The sequence below is a fragment of the Lactuca virosa genome, chromosome 1 (assembly GCF_052849685.1).
Source record: "Lactuca virosa cultivar CGN04683 chromosome 1, Lactuca_virosa_CGN04683_v6, whole genome shotgun sequence".
NCBI lineage: Eukaryota > Viridiplantae > Streptophyta > Magnoliopsida > Asterales > Asteraceae > Lactuca > Lactuca virosa.
In genome coordinates, this window is record NC_136426.1 from 266,409,648 (window position 1) to 266,430,739 (window position 21,092).

The following is a 21,092-nucleotide window of genomic DNA, read 5'->3' on the forward strand; positions in this document are numbered from 1 at the left end:
CCCGGATTCAAAACACGAATCTTGATTCTTTGTTGGTGGTTGGTATGACTACTGATCTTATTGATATTGTTGTTGTTGAAGATTGAACAGATAAAAATGATTGAGACCACACGCTTAGAAGAAGTAGAAGCGGAACCCTAGATTGCAGGGGGGGATTCGATTTGGAAGAGACAATTGTGGAAGAGATAAGAAGAAAAAATATGGTATTACCTTCCTTTGAAGGTGTCCTCTTCGATGTTGTTTTTAATCGATCTACAGGGGTGGTGGGAAGTGGTGAAATCGATTTAGGGCTTATCTTTGCTTCTTGCGTGATATAAGGAATTGTTGTTGATCTACCATAATTAACTATGCAAAGATTACTATAAAACCCTTAAATGATTTATTTTTTCCTAATTTCTTATTGGTGCATTCATGCACACAATAGTTGCTAGAAACATTTGAACCTACCTATATATATATATATATATATATATATATATATATATATATATATATATATATATATATATATAATAGAATGTTTGATTTTGTATTACATAAACAATCTTGTTTAATTTTTGTTTATCTATGTAATATCACTACTAGAAAAAGGATAATGTAATACGGTTGAAATTATGAATATAGTACGTACATAGAGGGTGTATTAGTAGAGGGGTGTATTAGATTACATGCCTAATAGAGTATGGCTATTTAACCATACTTTATATGTATCCTATCTACTTTCTAGGGCCATCACATACAATCATCTAATACGCCATATATATATACATCTAATACAACAATACACAATCGTACTTGATGTCTCACATCCCCCATTCCTTCCTTTCCACCATTCATGCCCACCCATTCTACCATTCATGCCCATTCTGGCTTTGCATTCCATTCCTTCCTTTCCACCATTCATGCCTATTCTGGCTTTGCATTCCATCCATACCAAAATAATAACAATGAGAGATAGAGAGAGAGAGATGTGTCACATGCCCCACTTTCTGCTTCATCCCCATCATCTCTTTAGATGCTTCAAGTTTTTCGTTCTAGGAAAATTTTCTGCCACCAAAAAATAGTTAAAATTGCAGTATATTTCTGAGGGCTAAATGCTAAAAATAGCAACATACTTTCATTTCTTTTCATTACAACATTGTGCTTTTAACTTTTTATCTTATTAAGGCATGTTACTATATATTATCTTTCAAAGATCTACCTAAATATAGAACTATACTTGGATTTTTTTTCTTATTAGGGAAATACTTTCTACCAGATAATGCACGCAAGATCATTGTGAACACTTCATGAATAAGTTCATGTTGATTTCAAGGATAAATTTGAAAATTTAGCATACTTAATACCATCATGAAGCTTAAGTATGAAGTACATTTTACCTTATATGATGATTCTAATTTGTCTTTGTATTTTGTAGAATACAAGTCTTCATTCATCATTAAAGTACTCTCGACCATATAATCAGTTTCAAACTGATACAACAAAAATAAAGAGAGCATCATATGTGGGACCCGGATTGTGAGGGGGTAATGTGAAAAGTAGTGAAGAAATGGTACATGCATTACAATATATCGGTACATTGTTGGACCTTTACAGATAGGAGGGTCCAGAGCGACAACCACAAACGTGTGAGGTTGGTTAGACTGCATCAGAAAAGAGGGTAATATAGTCATTTTATTTTGTAAGTGAGTAAAACCAATGACAAAAATATATCAGGACTTAAAACAACTCTTTGCCATGTGTAAAGGAGAACAAACAAAAACCTTAGTCAAGACAAAAACATGGACTAGGCTGTTGTATTGAATTTTGAAATCAGTGGCTTGTCCTTTAAGCCTTAAAAAGGAAAGGTTAAGTTCAACATTGTATCGACCCCTGTAATACAAAGATACTCTCATTATAGTGCTTGATAAACAAGATAAAAAAACCAATTATGACACTTGACACATGGAATAGAGGCAATACCTTGGTGTAAGAATCGTAATGATTTCAGTGACAACAACTTCTTCACATCCAGTCCCATCATCTGCCATGGACATTATTTTATCTCGGAAAATCTTATAAAATGTAACAAAGAATTTATAAAATATATAAAATGGAACTCCAAATGTAGCAATTAACAAACTAACAAAACCAACTAAAATCACATTGTTAATGAGGCATCCATTGCATTAATGAGGAAGCCAAAATATAAATTGAATCAACTATGTCATCTTGTTGTCATTCATGTCTGTAATCCAAAGTAATAACTGGTGTCAATGATTTCTATTGGAATGTTCTTTTGAAAGAAAAAGAAAAAGAAAGCATCAAGATTCACCAAAATATGAACAAATTGCAAATACTGTTTCAAGTTGACATGGAATTACCAACCTCAAGAGCCCATCCAATGTAGGTAACAGTGTTAACATGTTTGTTCATATCAAGATCAGATCACTTCGCACTAGTACAAAAATGACCTACAGTCACACTTTTCAAAAAACGGCCTGTCACACATTTTATTAAAAATATGGCGAAAGGTCACTAAAAAAATTTAGACACTATTTTTGATACATTTAAATTAGTTTGTGTGGCCATTGTATAGATAATCAAAACTTTAACCACATCTAATTATACAAAATGTGACAATTATTAGCCACACTTGAACATTGTGGGCATATGTCATTATCAACCACATTTACAGATTAACATTATGATACTTTTTTTATAAGAGACAATAGATAAATATATGGTGACATGAGGAAATTGTATATGTTTCTATATCATGGTGCCTATTTAGACACATGAAATCCAATGTAGCTAACAGGTGATACATATGGCCACATTAAATATCTGTGTGTCCATGTGGTGGCGTTTATTAGTGACTTAGCAAAAGCAAGAAAACAAGTTACTTTAAGTGGTTTATGGTTATGTGCCTTTTATTATGTGGGTCAAAAGAATTAATTATTATTTAAAAATTATAATGTGCATGTACATCCAATACGCACACATATACATTTTCAACTAATATATTGATATTTTTATTTTGAAGAAATAGATATTAAGATTAAATTTTATATTAAGTTTAGGATAATTCTAAATTTCTTATATATATTCGAAATTTAAAAATTTTCAAAACTTAAAAAATGAAGTAAATCAAAAAATTCAAAATTCAATATTTCGTGAATATTGAAAACCTCGTCCCATCTGCTCACGTTCCTAATTCCTATTACTCGAACACGTTTTCAACAGCTAGGGTTCATGTTTTTGGGGTTCATGCTTTCGTCATTCTCTCATGAGGTCTTTGATTCTTCTCTGCTCTCCACCACTGCTCCGACATATCGTCCATTAGCCCTTATCGTCGCCGATCCCAAATAGAAAGCTTATTTTTCGGTGATTGTATTAGACGAGAATGTGTAGGAACACAAACTTATGTCTTCCGAGACGGTTCACCCTACAGAAGATCTAAATACTAGTAACGATCCATTTTATCTCCTCTATTCCGATAATTGGAACAAATTTAAATCCTCATTGATGAGAATTATGGTTGATGGAGTATAGTTATGTTGATCCCACTTTCAGTCAAGAACAAGATTGAATTAATTGATGGTACTTTGCCTAAACAGTGTCCAGATGTCGCTACCGCCTATCAAGTAAGTATGATATTAGATTATGTTTTTTTGGAATGGTTTTTATCAGTAGTTCATTATTTATTTAGGATTTTAATTTTACCCATAATGAAGTCTAACTTGGGTGTAGTGTTGGTTTTTGATTCCGATTTTATGGAGTTGTTGTTGAAGATTCACCACATACAAAACTACAACCGGTAAATGCACATTGTGGATCTCATTTTACCCAGGACTGGGCCATTTTGCCCCTGGATGCTATTCTGTCTTATTGGGACTTTAAATATGCTGTCAGACCTAAGTTTAATTAGTTGTAGATCTTCATCATTGTTAAAGTGTTTGTTTAGAGGCTTGATTAGTTAAGGCTTCTTATATTATTTGTTGATAAGTTATGTAATGGTCAGTCTTTTTGTAGCAGTGTATGTCTAAATTTAAAGAATAGTCTTCATAAAACAAAAATATATTGTTGTAAGTATTTAGCGGTGACTTATTAATATATTTTGTGCTTTGTCACATAAATCATCAACAATAATAATATGTTGATAATATTATGGTGATGTGCATTTTATTATGTGTGTCAAAAAGTGATGAATTGGCATTGAAAAAAAAAACAAATATTGTGAGTTTAACAAACATTTGGTTATGGTTACAATTATTATGTATATCTATAAGTAAATCTAGTTATAGAAGAAGTATAATGCATAGTCAGTATAATTATAGTTTGGTCATTGAATGTGTGACTATAATTATGTAATGGTCATTCTTTTTATACTAGTGTATGTCTAAATTTAAAGAATAATCTTAACCAAAATACCCTTTGTTGACTAGTCCACCATTTGACTTATATAAAGCCATTGACTCCCACCCAAACCGCATAATTATTAGACTTTGGGACAACTTTTGAAAAAAAAATGTCATGATTTTCGTTTGAAGATTGTTGGAATTACCTACACCAAATGAGTTTTGGTTATAAATCAGTTTGACTTTTAAGACCTATTTTGGTCATATAACAGTTGGAGTGATGTAAACATGTACAAAACAAATAGTTAAAGTTGCATCTGAATGGCTCTGTTAAGTTGACCAAAATACCCTCTAAAAGGGGACATAAATTTTTAGTACAGTCTGTACCAATTTCTACATCTAGAACCCCAAAAAAGTAAAAGACCATATTGCCCTTTTGTAGTAAATTTGTCCAAGTTTTCTGATTATATTCCATTTTAGAGCTGAAAATCCAAACCAAATCAGTTTCCCATAAAGAATACCAACAATAGCATTCAACTTTGAAATGCCCCTTTTTGACTTCTGGTCACACAATTCAAAGGAAACAATGAAAATTTGAATGACTAAGTAGATAACTTGTATTAAATATGAATTTGCAGCAATGTGCTGGAATCACTAAAAGTATGATATTATTTATTTCCTTTATTAGAGCATCCTATTTTCATTTAAAGTCAAACATATACAATCATATACACACTCAAAGACACATAGAAACAATGGCCTCATCTCCTCCCTTCTCTCGGACCATCTCCGTTTCTGTTGCCTGGACGCACACACAAAGGGAAGGTTCATGGGCAAGAAATCATAACACTAATATCTTAGTACACACACATATCTTTGTGTATGTGTGTGTATATATATATATATATATATATATATATATATATATATATATATATATATATATACACACACACACATTGTATACCTTTATCATGTGGTTCAAGGCGAATATGGCGTGGATTGAATATACAAGCAACAAGTTTAGTATTCATATTCCTAGTACTTTTTCTTTTTTCTTGTTCTACCATATTCTTTTTTCACAAGTTTTGTAGGCACATGATCCTGCTTCAACTGCAAATCGAGAAAACATACATTGGATCTGAAATCTTATAACCAGGGAACAAACCATATTATTTAAAATATAAAATTTCTTACAAGTACCATTAGGTTTGTTTTCGGATTTGGACACTTTTGGTTCCAGGTGGATATTAGGTTACAGTTTGAGAATGGAAGAAATAAAAATAGCATGACTGGATTCATACCAAATGTTAACTGGCATCACGATTTAAATGAAACTTTGAAGAAATTAGGTAACTATAAGAGATTAAGATTTAAGAGGCTGAGTGATAGAGTGAGACAGAGATGAGACAATGAGGTCTGGAGTTCCAACTTTGCATTTTGATAGAGAGTGAAAGTCAATCAAGTTATAATTCGAGATAGAAACATAATGTAATTTGATAATTCCTATTTTCTAACCGTAAGTGGAAATTGAAACTAAGAGATAGGAGAATCTTTAACTAGTAAGAGTTACCTTTGTAATTTGGGGATTCCAATTGATTGGTTTGGGCTTAGTTATTAGGGTTTAACGATATCGGCATGACATCATAATTCAAAGAAGCGCCTCTCAGACTATTAGGGGGAACCAAAAGGTTTTGACATCTAGGAATAGTGAAGCTCCAACGATGAACCAACAAAGGACGTAGGCCAACGGTGCGCAGAAAGCTTTGAGGGTGTGGCGATAACGAACAAGGGATAGGGCTCTGACTCACATGTTTGAGAGTGATGTTTTACTTTGGCGTGGGAATAGGAGAGTAAAAGACAATTCATGGGCCAACTTAGTTAAATAGGAGCAAAACCCAAATATTTTACTTGGAAGTTGGAGGGTACCCAAAAATTTATATTTGGAGCCTATATTTTGTAATTTAGGCAAACCAAAAAATTTTGTATATGTAGGATAAAATTGGGAAGGAAAAAAGTAAGTTTTTCTTTGATACATTTAGTTAAGACTAATTATAGAAAAAACACTATATTTTTTCAAAAGTTTGGTTTAACAATTAATTTTTAATAAGTTTTGGAAAAGCCACCAATTTTTGGTAAAATGTTTCTACGCGGCCACTATTACCTATTAGAGCCAGTTTTAATAAAAAAACACTATATTTTTCCGAAAGTTTGTTTAACTACAACTTTATGGGTGTTTTTAGCACAAGTTCCTATCAACTTAATCGATGTATTTCAATCGAACGGGCCCATATCAACCCCGAGTTCTTGGCCATTGTCACAACTAGCATTTTAGCTATGAAATTCTATTCTCATGTAATCATTCAACTATTTTAAAGCATGCACTCTAAGTAAATATCAGTCGATGCTCATTCAAATACATCTATCATGTTTAACAAAGAGTTTGAAACTCTAAATATTCCGGATTAAGTCTATTATGGTCTAGGACATTCTTATTGCGCCTAATGGACCAATAAGTATCCAAGTTGACTATTTTGGCCCTAGAAAACCCTAAACGGGCTCTAAATGGACCCACATTCATAAAACTCAACATTTTGGACCATTTGGGCCTAGAATGATTCATTCTAACCCTTAATGGGCCTTATTGGACCATAATTGAAGCAATTAACCCTCATGGACCATAAAACTCATTCTTTTATGCCATTTGGGCCGTGAACTACCCTAAAGGCCCAATGCGCCGAAAATTTTTCTCTATGGGCCTCATGATTTCGAACAAGCCAAGAGATTGAGCCCAATGCTATTTTCTTTCACTTCATTTGGCCCATTTTCAGCCCATGTGTGTGTAAAAAAAAGAGAAAATGGATAATTAATTAAACCATGCCACCTCATTTTTGTTTAGAGGATAACTAGGCATTTATTCATCATGTAACCAAGCACTCTCATGTTTCCATGCACTCCTCTCTCCTCTCTCTTATTCTCTCGGCCGTGAGCAAGGAACACACACATAAACAATACCAAAACTCTCTCTAAATACACATTCAAGAAACACCTCTCCCCTTTCATCATGAAATTCGAGAATTAGAAGCATTCTAAGGAGGTTTTTCATCCAAAAATCACTCCAAGTTACATTCAAGTGGTAAGATCTCATAAATCTAAGTAACATATTTTCTTTCTACATTCATTCACTCCTCTTACCACCTTAAATTCGTGATGATGCTCCCTAGAACTCATCAAAATTCGAAGGTCCCTTCAAGGAGCTAACTAGAGCCAAAAATCACACCATCTTCTTCCATTGTTTCATCAAAACCGATCCATCACCCCAAGGTTAGTTCATACCCCCTTGTTTTCAGTTTTTACATGATTTTTGGGGGAGAATACAAGTAAAATGTGTAGATCTATGTGTTTTATGCATGTCATGTGTGATTTCTTGAATTATGTTGTGAATATGTGTTAGAACTTGACAAATCTCGAAATCCTTGACAAGAATGAGTAAAATTCATAAACTAAGACATTTTATACATCATACTACAAAGATAAAAGTATATTGCATGTCTAAAGGTGTAAAAACAAAACAAAACTTGTGTAGTAAGATCATTTTGTCAAATAAACAAAAGATTGGGCCATTTATGTCATTTTCGGTTTTATGAGGATCAAAAAGAATGTATTTGTATAAAACTGAATTTTGTGATAATCACACTTTTTAAAGGACCAAAGATGTAAATTTTAGCCTTTTGGGCTTAGAAGTTTGGGCCTTACGGTTTTGGGCCCAATTTGCGAAAAAATGAGACTTTTAGGATTAAAAGTGTTATTTGATCAAAAGTTGAGGCAAAAATGTAAATAAACCGAAATCAGGGTTAAAAATAACATTTATTTCTAAATTGGGCTAAAACTGCAAAGTTTTTGGAATTTGGGCCAAAAATGTAAAATTCACGAAAAATGGGTCAAGAATGTAATTTTCTGCAAAAATGGGCTGAAAATGCCAATACATGTATTTTTGGGTCAAATCTGTCAATTATTAAACATTTGGGACGAAAATATAGAACTTTTATAAATTAATGGGCTAAAATGTTATTTTTAACTAAAATAGTCCAAAAATGACATTTTTGTGAAATAAGCCTTTAAATGTCTCAAATTAGTTTTTAAGAGGTTTAAAGCGCAAGTTTTATTGAAAATAAGTTCAAATTATAGAATTATGACATAACAAACTATATTATAACGAACAAACGGAATACAACAATGGTGCGATTATTGGGCCTAGTATTTGCTATACATGATTATTGGGCCTTCATGATCCAATTACATGTTTATTGGGCCCAATGTATTCATCACATGTCTATTGGGCCTAAGTGACCCAATTACATGCTAAATGGGCCTAATTTAGCATTTACATGTTATTGGGCCTTCGTGGCCCATTTACATGCTAATTTAGCCTGGAAATAACTTACACGACTAATGGGCCATAGTTGCCTTTTCTTCATGTTTGTTGGGCCTTGTCTTACCATTTCAACATTATCTAATGATCGAACTTCTAAATACATTTAACATTATACAAATTCATGTGAATACTAATGGGATTTAGTGAGACGTATCGGTTGACACCACTGAGTGTATGGCCGTAACTTTAGTTATAATCAGAGTCTCCTGGAGGGAGAGTGAGAGTTTGTGTATAGATCTATACGGGGGTGACTCCCCCACACTTGTGTTGTTCGCTACAGTTAGACTAGGCCAGTCTAAGGTGACAAAACCTTGAACGAAAATCCAACATTTGGAAAAATGCCAAGACAGGCAAATCAGTCACTATCATGTATGGTTATAACGACTCATATAGAGATCCATTTTCTTTAAGACATTACGGGAAATTAAAAACTCGTAAGTCATATTGATACAAAACATTTCTATAGTGCAAGGACCGTGACATTTTTATAAATCAGAAAATATCGGATTTTCTGGGGAAATACTATTATTCAAATACTACTTACATACAACAGAAAGAATACAAAGAAATTCGAACTGCATTTCTATATGTTACTACTATGAAATACAGACATGCATTTATACTCGATTTTCAGATCATTTTTCAGACGTTTTACAGAAAATATCGGATTTTCTGGGTTTACAAAAGATACAAAGACTTTTATTCAAACATGCTTATGAGCTCACCAACATTATATATGTTGACCGTTTTCAAAATAACTTGTATTCTCAGGTAATCGTTAAGCTGAAGAATCGTCGACAGTATTTTGGGATTTCTTTTATGCATATGTCAATTATCGTACAATTTATGTCTTCGGATTATGTAATGTAAAACAATGTACTTGATGTGAACAATGCCAGTTGTTGTATGTAATGTTGGTGACGATTGTGTTATGTTTCATGTATATTCATTGTGATGATATTTCAGTTTATAGTCACACGAGCCCCCGGACGTTTCCGCCGTCTGGTTCGGGGGTGTGACAGCCATGCCATGGTCGCTACTAGACAAAACAAACGCAAATGTAACGCGTAACCACGTCACGAAAGCGTAACCATTGTGTTGTGTTTCCTCTGGCAGAATACAACTCCAAAAAGGGCTTAATCCCTACAGATCATGCCTTGGCTCTTCAGATCTGAATCATTCCAATTAGAGGTGGCAATGGGTCGACCTGGGTTGGGTTCGGGTTCAACCCATTTAATAATTGGGTTGAAAATTCGAACCCATCTCAACCTGTTTATTTAAATGGGTTGATATTTCCAACCCAACCCAATCTTTTAGATAAATGGGTTGTCACCGGGTTGACCTGTTTATGTAGTTCCTGACCCAACTTATTAAATAAATGGGTTAAACTTGGGTTAACCCATTTAAAATCAATTAAATAAATTATATAATTAAATATTATACCAATTAAATTATAAAACGTAAATAAAACCTCATAATTATGACAAAAGCACAATCCTAATTCATAAATACAAATAAATTGTTCAAATAACATTAAAAATGTTTAGTTTCATTGTGATTTTGGAGAGTAACCAATATTATCGGTGCTAAAAAATGATGAAAATTAGGATTACATTTTATTAAACATAGATAATAATAATGCAACATTATAATTTACAATTTTAATACTTTCATTAATACATGATAATATTTAAATAATATTAAATTAAATATATATATTAAAGTTAAATGGGTTGACGGGTTGAAAATAGGTTGATAATTTTTACCCAACGCAACCTATTTAATTAAATGAGTTAGACGGGTTGACCCAATTTAAGTTAAATGGGTTGAATATCTCAACCCAACCCGCTAATTTTGGGTTGGGTTCGGGTTGGGTTGGTGGGTTGGGTCGATTTTTGCCAGCTCTAATTCCAATGACCCAATGGATAAAGTTTCTAAATTTATCCACCCTAAGGGCTTAATAACTCTAAATCTCAAACCCTAAATCCATTAAGTTCATAAAAGGTCATAACTTGTACATGGACTCAAAAGAACCCATGCATGGCTCAATTTCCCCCACAATAAATGTCAAGAAGCATAAAACAACACAAAAAGCTATGAACTTCAAAAAAAAAAACTCCAAGAAAAATAAGGGCTTGGGAAAAAATGATCAAAAGTTTATCCAAAACTTAGATCCTTAAGATAAAGACATAAAGATGAAAGCTTTATATTTCGAAATAAGAAACATTCTTTGGATGTTACCTTATGAGTTATTAGTTATGATTTAGAGCTTAGTGCATATGACTTACATATCAAGGATTATGCTTACGACTTAGGCTTATGGGTTAGGGATTATAGATTATGACTTATGGCTTAGGGCGTATGCCTTAGAGTTTAAAGCTTAGGGCATAAGGCTTAGGGCTAAGGGCTTAAGGCTTAGAGATAAGTGCTTATGTCTTATGGCTTATGTTATATGTCTTATGTCTTATGAATTATAACTTACGGCTTATGGTTAATGGTTATGGATTAAGGATTAGGCGGATGATTTATAACTTATAGCTTAATTCTTAAGGCTTACGACTTAGGGCTTAAGGCTCATTCCTAGAAGCCCACACCGATTCCCACCATAGCCCACTTCCACATCACCAACCTCCACACCTCACACCCACCCACCCACATACCCAACTCTACCCCCACCCATACCCATAACACCCACCTTGCCTCGTATCTATAACTACACTCCCATGCTCACATACCCTCACCCTATATAATCTACACCACCCCCACCTACTAACATACATACCCTTATACATACACCCATACCTACCTGCCTATTCCCACAAGCCCATACCTTCACCGAACCAACCCTACCTTTAACAAACCTACACTTCCACATCATACACCCATACACCCTATAACTTATGGCTTAGGTCTTACGGATTAGGGTTCATGGTCTATAACTTATCACTTATGGTCGTTGACTTAGGTCTTAATGCTTATGACGTAGGCCCTAAACACTAAACATTTAAACCATACAGCCTAAGCCCTAAAACATATATATATATATATATATATATATATATATATATATATATATATATATATATATACCATACAAATTAATTATTATTTAAAAATTATAATGTGCATGTACATCCAATACGCACACATATACATTTTCAACTAATATATTGATATTTTTATTTTGAAGAAATAGATTATTAAGATTAAATTTTATATTAAGTTTAGGATAATTCTTAATTTCTTATATATATTCGAAATTTAAAAATTTTCAAAACTTAAAAAATGAAGTAAATCAAAAAATTCAAAACTGAATATTTCGTGAATATTGAAAACCTCGTCCCATCCGCTCATGTTCCTAATTCCTATTACCCGAACACGTTTTCAACAGCTAGGGTTCATGTTTTTGGGGTTCATGATTTCGTCGTTCTCTCATGAGGTCTTTGATTCTTCTCCGCTCTCCACCACGGCTCTGCCATATTGTCCATTAGCCCTTATCATCGCTGATCCCAAATAGAAAGCTTATTTGTCGGTGATTGTATTAGACGAGAATGTGTAGGAACACAAACTTATGTCTTCCGAGACGGTTCACCCTACAAAAGATCTAAATACTGGTAACGATCCATTTTATCTCCTTTATTCCGATAATTGGAACAAATTTAAATCCTCACTGATGAGAATTATGGTTGATGGAGTATAGTTATGTTGATCCCACTTTCAGTCAAGAACAATATTGAATTAACTGATGGTACTTTGCCTAAACAGTGTCCAGATGTCACTACCGCCTATCAAGTAAGTATGATATTAGATTATGTTTTTTTGGAATGGTTTTTATCAGTAGTTCATTATTTATTTAGGATTTTAATTTTACCCATAACTTGGGTGTAGTGTTGGTTTTTTATTCCAATTTTCTAGAGTTGTTGTTGAAGATTCACCACATACAAAACTACAACCGGTAAATGCACATTGTGGATTTCATTTTACCCAGGACTAGGCCATTTTGCCCCTGGATGATATTCTGTCTTATTGGGACTTTAAATATGCTGTCAAGCCTAAGTTTAATTAGTTGTGGATCTTCATCATTGTTAAAGTGTTTGTTTAGAGGCTTGATTAGTTAAGGCTTCTTATATTATTTGTTGACAACTTTGAATTCCCACAACTTAAGTCACCCTTCTCTTATACTTTGTTTTAACAGATCAAATCATAATTGCAGGAGATCATTCAACTTTATCTACAGGAATTATAAGTAAGTTGCTCTTCTCCTCATGAGCGGTAAAGAAAGTATCTTTTTAGATTTTGATCTCCAATATTTATCAAGTTGATTTAATTTTTGGCAGTATTATATAATTGATGTATTTGCATTTTTGTAGAAGTGTTTGTGAGTAAAAGGTGGCTATTTTATGTTTCGTGTATGAGATTGAAGGTATGGTTTGTCCAAAAATTTCAAGGTTATTCTTGCATTCGACAATCGATCTCTAGAAAATTTTAAGAATGTCTCCAAGAACAATGAGTATGTTGTGAATGGCTTAATGCAAGAAATATCAACTAACTTTGATTTATTTATGTATTAATTATTACATTATTTGCTATGTTTTATATAGGTTGTGTATATTTTTTCCTACAAAGTAGGGGCATTATATAGCCTCTTTGCCGAGGGCATGGTAGACCTACAGACTGGCCCTGCTCGTTCTGATATTTGACATCTTCTCCCAAATTAGCCTTTATCATGAACATAATGTCCGATGATTTATCTACTGCACTCTGGTAACGATATAATGAATGTCGATGTTTCAAGTATTTTAATTCAACAATTTTCATATTTATATTTGTAGGAAAGATAATTCTTTCATGAAGTTCCTCAACAAGGTGACTGCTATAAAGTGTCCATTGATGAAATGGTAAAAAAAAAGATTCATTTATACCCATGAAATTAAAGAAATAAAAACATTTGAGTAGGCATATAAAATTTTTGTCTCATTGCTAAAATAACTTGTGAAACATTCAAAGGTTTGTTTATTTCTGTTAACTTGCATGTGCATTACACTTTTTTTTTCTTTCATAAACTATTCTATTAAGTTTTTTATTTACTCAAGTTTGTTTCAATGTTGTTGGTATAGGTACCAAATATGAAATCACCTCAAGACAATGAACTTTAAAACTCAAAGAAGCGCAAAACAACTTTTATATTGAGTGATAGCCTTGTCAAGAAGACAAGGAACAATACCAACAAAATGAAAGTGTAGTTATATCTATTTTTTGGTGTATGATTGTTATTGCTTTCTTTACAACTTTTTATTAGTATAAGTTTTTTTTTTTGATATTTTAATTAGGAATCTTATGTATGGATTTGCATTTCAATTATTAATAATATCGATTTCTTTTTCTCGTTTCATCTATATTGTGTGTGTTGACAGAACACTAATGGCTACAGTTTAAATTACTTTCTATGATTGTAATACAAACAATAGTCACAATCAACAATGTTTTCGTGTCTAAATGATAAAATATGATATACTAATAACCACTTTTTATTGTAATAATTGGAATCTTGGTCATACTTGCAACGACTTTGTTTCTATAAATCAGTTACAATTATTTTGTAATTGATTCTTTATGTCAAAATGATATAAAATAATCATAGTTACAATGTTTTATATGTCTGAATGATAACATCGGTCATGAAAAATAATACAAATATGATCGTAAACTAATATTAAATCCGTAATTTTAATAAAATGTGTCTTTATAATACTTATGATCTTGTTTCACTTAATTGTGTGTCTCTATACAATATGCAATAGTCACCAAAATTGCTTCTTTTTGTGACTAATTATTATCAAATCGCCACTTATGAAATGAATTACATGTGACCATTTAACGAACATGGTCATGTGCACCGTAATTACATGTCTACAAAAGATATCCAATAGTCTTAATAAACTTTAAACTATGTGACTATTTATTAGTAAAATGCCATACTGAAACAACATGCATGTCGCAAGTTGGTGATATATAGTCACTACAATTACTAAATAAATGTGTCTAATGAAAGTTTAACGCCACAATATTGGATAAAATGATTGATTTTAGCAACAAAATTCCCTACCCAATAGCCATACTTTTATAATACGGCCATACTTTTTCATATCATATGGACACTACATTTTAAAGTGACCATAAGACCTATACGATAGCGCCACCTTCCGTCACACTTTTAGTGAAAAAATAAAATGTCACTGTAAGCATATGGTCACACTTTTATGGTGTGTCCATAGGTCATTTTTGTACTAGTGTCGGTTGTATATATATATATATATATATATATATATATATATATATATATTCACCACAAGAATAGAGCTTATAACTTACCACTAGTCCTAGTCTTGAATATTCAGCAGGATCTTTAAGTTTTGTTATTTTCTTCAGACTATTACTGTTCTCTACAAGAAATGCTAATATGGAGTGGAAGCAAAACTCAAAACTGTAACAACATTATTATAGTTGTTAACTGAAATAATATAAAAAATGAAGGCGGCTATACGTGAGTGTCCTGGGGCAAAAAACTAAGTACTCTTCTTTGACATCATCAATGACTTTTTGCATTCTTCTAGTATCCTCATTCATCATCACCCATTTCCTGCAGACTTAATCATTTAGCTAAAAGAACGAAGGAGGTAGAGAAGAAAATAAATTTAAAAAACATACACCTTGTAGCCCTTCCAATGATCTCACCATTGGAATAATCTTTGAGAATCCAATCACTCCTAATCCCTATTCTTCCATAGTTCCATCACCTTGAACCCAAGTCTCAATTTCAATCACATCATGCCATACAACGTAAAGAAAACTTCAAATGAAAAGAAAGTGATAATAATAAGGTGAAAGTTAAGATGAAAGAGTTTGGTGATAGATTTACCAAGCAGGGTATCTGTATACTTCAATATGCTTTCGTAACGAAACCCATATGAGATGCAGTTTCGTCATAGTAGTTGTGGTGGCAAATCCATTAGTAGAAAACCCAACTCTGAGCATGATTACCTCCAATCTCCTAAAAAGTAATAGAACTTTGCAGGAAAGGCTAACTTTAAACTAAACATGTACAAAGAAGAGGGAAACAACAGTGTCTACATATCATATTAATAGTCATGTTTAGAGAGCAAGTTTGCATGGATGCTAAAACATAATCACCTTTAAATGTAAAGATGGACAACAATGGAAGGATTTGAGAATAATAAACTACTAAACAATCATATATTTGCAAAATTAACTTGAAAAATCATCAAGGTTTGTTGATTGCACTAGAAATGGTCACCTCAACCTAATTGAATCAGAAAACAAAAAGGGAAATAAAAAGAACATGAACAATCGTCAGAAAAATTACCTCTTTAGAAGATATTGTTCTTTTATAATTGATATACTCCATCGCTTAATTTGAATTTTAAAGGCTTCTTAAATCCATGCGGTTGATCATGATTGAATAGGTAAGGATCAAATTCTGAATTTAGGTAAAATAATATGAATTATCTCAATCAGGCATTACAACAAACACTTTATGTGCAATTTTCAAACCACAATTTTTTTTTTTGACAAAATAGGAGAGAAATGAAAGAATATAGTCATATCGGAGAACGATTCACAATACAGATTTGGAAAGGAGATGAAATAGTAGAAAATCTCAAAAAAAAAAAAAAAAATCGATAGAGGAACAAATTGAAAAGGAGATGAAATATCCAGGAACATTCGTACATTCTTGACAAAACTAGCAAGTGAATCGGAGGAGTCGTCCTTGGACCGAAGATGATGATAGTGGCGTGGTCATGGTGAGGAGATGATGAGTGAACGCTGAGAGAAGTGTTGAAGTCGTGAAAATGAAAACATGAGTGTTCTGGTGGTAAAATAAATAAATAAATAAAAAGTAGAGCACACTTGGCGCTCATTTATTTCATAAAAAGGCAGGCGGACAAAAAAAATATAAAATCATATTAGAGTACGGTCACAATACAAAACCGTACTCTATCATGTGTATCGTATTTGCGGTTTTTTATTAGAAAATGCATTTATTTGGAATTCTGAAATTTGAAGCAAGTATGTCGAGCTTTTTTTATGCATAAAGCATCATTGTTTTGAAGCTATGATTTTGAGGCAACACACAAAAAACCATTATATTTTTATGAGACAATTTACGTAAATGTTCTCAAATGTATTTAAAGCTTATCAAGATCAATTAATCACCATATTTTCAATTATAAAATCTCCACTTTCTTGCTTCAATCTATATCTTCGTTTGATGTGACTCCATTCAAGATTATCATATTGTTTAAGTTTCTTAGTTTTATTGTTAGTTAGATCCATTCTCCTCTTGGAAAGAATTTAAGAGTACTAGATAGGCCAACTTTGTACAAGGTTTCTAAGAGCATTTAAAAGTCTTAAACTATTGGTTTTAGTAGATCAACCATGGGTGGTGTAACCGGTGGAGACGAATAGGGCTATCGATCGATGTGGATTAAGCTTTCAGTACCGTTGAATCCAGTAAATACTTGTGTTCAATCATCTATATCTCATATACTTTTACTATTTTGCATTTTACATATTTTTAGGTCTTTTTTAATTGTTGCTTGAAAGTATTTTTTTTTATTCTTGAACCAATGTTGTATTTTTATTTTATAAATTAAAGTATTTGAATTTATCCTTATAAATTTTGTTTGGAGGGTTCAAAACTTTTTGAAATTGTTTAAAATTGACATTAGCATCTTACCTTCCTTAGATAAACTTATAGTTGCTATATGATTGTTAAAGAAACGTACTTACTTGAAGTTCCATTGCATCTTCAATTCCCTCGATGATTGTTTCCATTGTAGGGCGTTCCCCTAAGGTTAAGCTTATACATCGCCATGCAAGTTCTTTAAAAGCAAAAAAAGAACTGTCATTAATTTGATCTTTTATATCGTGATCAATTAATTTCTCGAGACCCTTCATATAGTAGCGTCGGACCAGCCTTATAAGGGGTTTTGGTCCATAAGCTAGCATTCCAGTCAACATTTCATATAACACGACACCAAATGAATACACGTCAGACTATTGAGGGCATTGGTTTCTCGATAAAGGGGATCCAGATAAAAATTGGTACCCGCAACTTTTGTATAGTATTGGGTATCTTTCTGGTTTTTGTTGCCTCCTTTTGACAAACCAAAATCACAAATTTTGGCTTCAAGATTTTCATCTAATAATATATTTCTGCTTTTCAAGTCTCGGTGTATTACCATGTTGTCCTTCCCTAAACCCGAGTGAAGGTAGTCAAGTCCTTTTGCTGCCCCTAACAAATGTGAAGGTGTTGTGACCATGTCAGGCGACTCTTCTTACTCGGGTCTTTGAGATGATGATCAAGGCTCCCATTGACTGCGTATTCAGAAACGATAATCATTTGATCGTCTTCATCACAGTAACCCACGAAAGGGATGATGTTTTGATGGTGAAAGCAAGAAAGCAACTTAACCTCATTACTAAACTCCAACTTTCCTTGGTGACCTTTTGGATCAAGGCATTGATGGCAACTATGCAATTTCCCCAACATTCGGAGATTCGTGCTTTGTAGACTTTACCATATCCACCATCTCCAATAGGAGTTTGTTGACTAAAGTCTTCTATGGCCAAGTTGATCTCCTTTAGTGAAATTCGATAACTTTCAAGGTTTTGACGTTGTGGGCTTTGTGTGGCTATGGTAGATGCTACTTTGTGTTGATTCTGTGAATTTAAACAAATCAAATTATATTAGAGGCGCCATGTGAGTTGTGTCACCATGCATGGGTCCTTCAAAGTTAAACTACTATTTTAATGTCTGCTAAATATATAGAAAAAAGATTACAAAAATCATTGTTTATTATATAAAAACTTTGAAGTCAACTGAGAAAATGGATTTCCATAATTTTAGTTGTTGTTTATGAAACTGGATTCCCTTGAAATAATAAAATGATAAAACTTACTTGTATATCTTGTGCTTCCTCAATCCTCTTTATGATCCTCTTCATTGTAGGGCTATCCTCTAACTTTAAACTAATGCACCGAAACACAATCCTCATAAATATACGGAAACACAGACTATTAACTTGATCGTATATAAAAGGATCAATTAAGACGTCGAGTCCATCATCATAATGGCATCGAACCAAATTTACAAGAGTCATTTTTGGCCCATCATCAGTACCAATGCTCCTTCGATTATTAGCTTTCATCCCACTCACCATTTCTAAGAGTACGACACCAAATGAATACACGTCAGATTTTGTATTGGTGAGGTCACTTTCATAGTAAATAGGATCTATGTAGTATGAGGTACGTTCAACACGGTCATAGGCATCTGGCTGATTTTGGTTTACTAATATTGACAAAGCAAAATCACTAAATTTTGCTTTGTAATCATCGTCTAAAAGTATATTTGAACACTTTATGTCTCTATGAATTACTCTATTGTCCTCCTCAAGACCTGAATGAAGTTACTCGAGTCCTCTTGCTGCCCCTATGCAGATCTTCAGACGTTGTGCCCATGTTAGGTGATGCCTCTAATCGGGTTTGGGCCCATGGAGATGTTGATCAACGCTTCCATTCATAGCATAATCATAAACTATAATATTTTCTTTATCTTCATCACAATAACCAATGAAACCAATGATGTTTTTCATGGTGGAAATTGGAAACCATCCTAAGCTCATTGTGGAACTCGTCCTCTGCACGCTCACTTTTCTTATTAAGGTTTGACCAGAGTTATCCTCTGTAGACCTCACCAGATCCATCACCTCCAATATATCTTTCCTCCCTAAAGTTTTGAGTGGCCAAAAGAATCTCCTCCAGTGGAATTGTAAAGCTTTCAAGAGTTTGATGTTGGTGGCATAATGATTTTAGAAGCTCCGGGATTCTGAAATATAGACAGAATTGAGTTCGCTTAAATATATTAGTTACAACAATTGACATAAAACCGCATGGTCATGACAAAACTGTAAAATTGTTGCATGACCAAATAAACTATTTTGTTACTTGTTGAGGCTTGTGTGATGTAAGTTTTCTTTCACTGAAAGTCTATAGAATATGTAGCAGGATTAAGGTAAGGGTGTATGTTAGCTTTGTTCTAAAAAGACCAACAAAGAAAATTGGATAAGACAGAGGCATCATAAATAAATTGAAATTAAAGGCCTTATAAAGATATGGTAAAAAGAACGCTTATTTTGCCTTCTGAATTATCTATTTTACAAGGGCAAGGTTCATGCACCATGTTGACTGTTAGATGAGATCAAAAGACAATCGTTCTTTTGGAATAAAAAAATAGGGGGTAAGAAATACAACTGAATTGGGCTAACTGGTGTGTGTTTTCATTCGCGGTCCACTAAAGATGGGGTGCTTGGGTGGGGGTGGTTAAAACTGGGGAATTAGAATCTTTTTGGTGTTGTTGGTGTTATGTTTTCTTGCAGATGTGTTGTAGTTTGGTGTGTGTTTTCCTTTGGTTGGGTAGACACAATTTAGGAACTATCTGGTTGAAAACATGTTATTTTGGGCTTCGGGGTGGGAGGGTGGCAACTTGGTGGTGTGAGTGTGTTTGTTCTCTGCTTATACTGTGTAACATCCTATTTACTAAATAAATAAATGGATAAAATTAATAAACGAATAATAGCCCTAAATTCATAATAAGTTACCAGTGTTATTCATAAGGAGCTAAATGACATAATTTCTGGAAATTGGGATCTTTATTGTAATATTTGGACTTGAATTCTAATAAATTGTGGGAAGCAAGGGCTAAAGAGTAAAATGGGGATGTAGATGGTAATGATTAAAGAAGGAAGGGATGATTATGTCATAATTGAGATTTTGGGGGTTAAAAAGTAATTTCCGGATTGGTTTTGCAAAGGATTCTGAAAGTTGAGGGTTGTTTGGTAAACTACGGATCTAAGTTGAAAGGAATTCAGGGGGGGAAGGGCTCGAAGTGTAATTATGGCTAAAGGTTTGAATGTGGACGAGATTTATAACCCGTCATTCAGGTAACCTTAAACGTACTTCAACATCAGTCGCCACCATCCTTATACCTCCCTTCACCTCCAGCCGCCACCCTCATTTCTACGATTTCCGGCGCCGCCACCACTGCTGTTGAGGTCGTAAACCACCGAAGCCAACCACCGTGACCATCCTACTGCTGGGAACGTAGCAAGCAGCCGGGAGACCCACGGGAGACCGAAGGCGGAGCAAGGAGCGTCAATGTTTGGGCCATGAATGACCGGGGATGCTGTCGTCGCTGCGCCACAACGGTTGAAGACGAAACCACCGCTAACGCC

General features: G+C 33.4%; 1 long non-coding RNA gene across 2 annotated transcripts; it reads right to left on the reverse strand.

Moving 5' to 3' along the window:
* Window positions 1-15,168: 15,168 nt before the first annotated feature.
* Window positions 15,169-16,701, reverse strand: LOC145109299 (uncharacterized). Of its 2 annotated transcripts, none has more exons than XR_013708908.1 (4): window positions 16,525-16,701; window positions 16,160-16,273; window positions 15,486-15,842; window positions 15,169-15,415 (listed from the first exon to the last, which is right to left on the reverse strand). It is a non-coding gene; the product is annotated as an uncharacterized LOC145109299 (long non-coding RNA). The 2 variants fall into 2 exon arrangements; XR_013708897.1 differs by having other exon boundaries at window positions 15,486-15,826; window positions 16,525-16,692.
* Window positions 16,702-21,092: the final 4,391 nt, after the last annotated feature.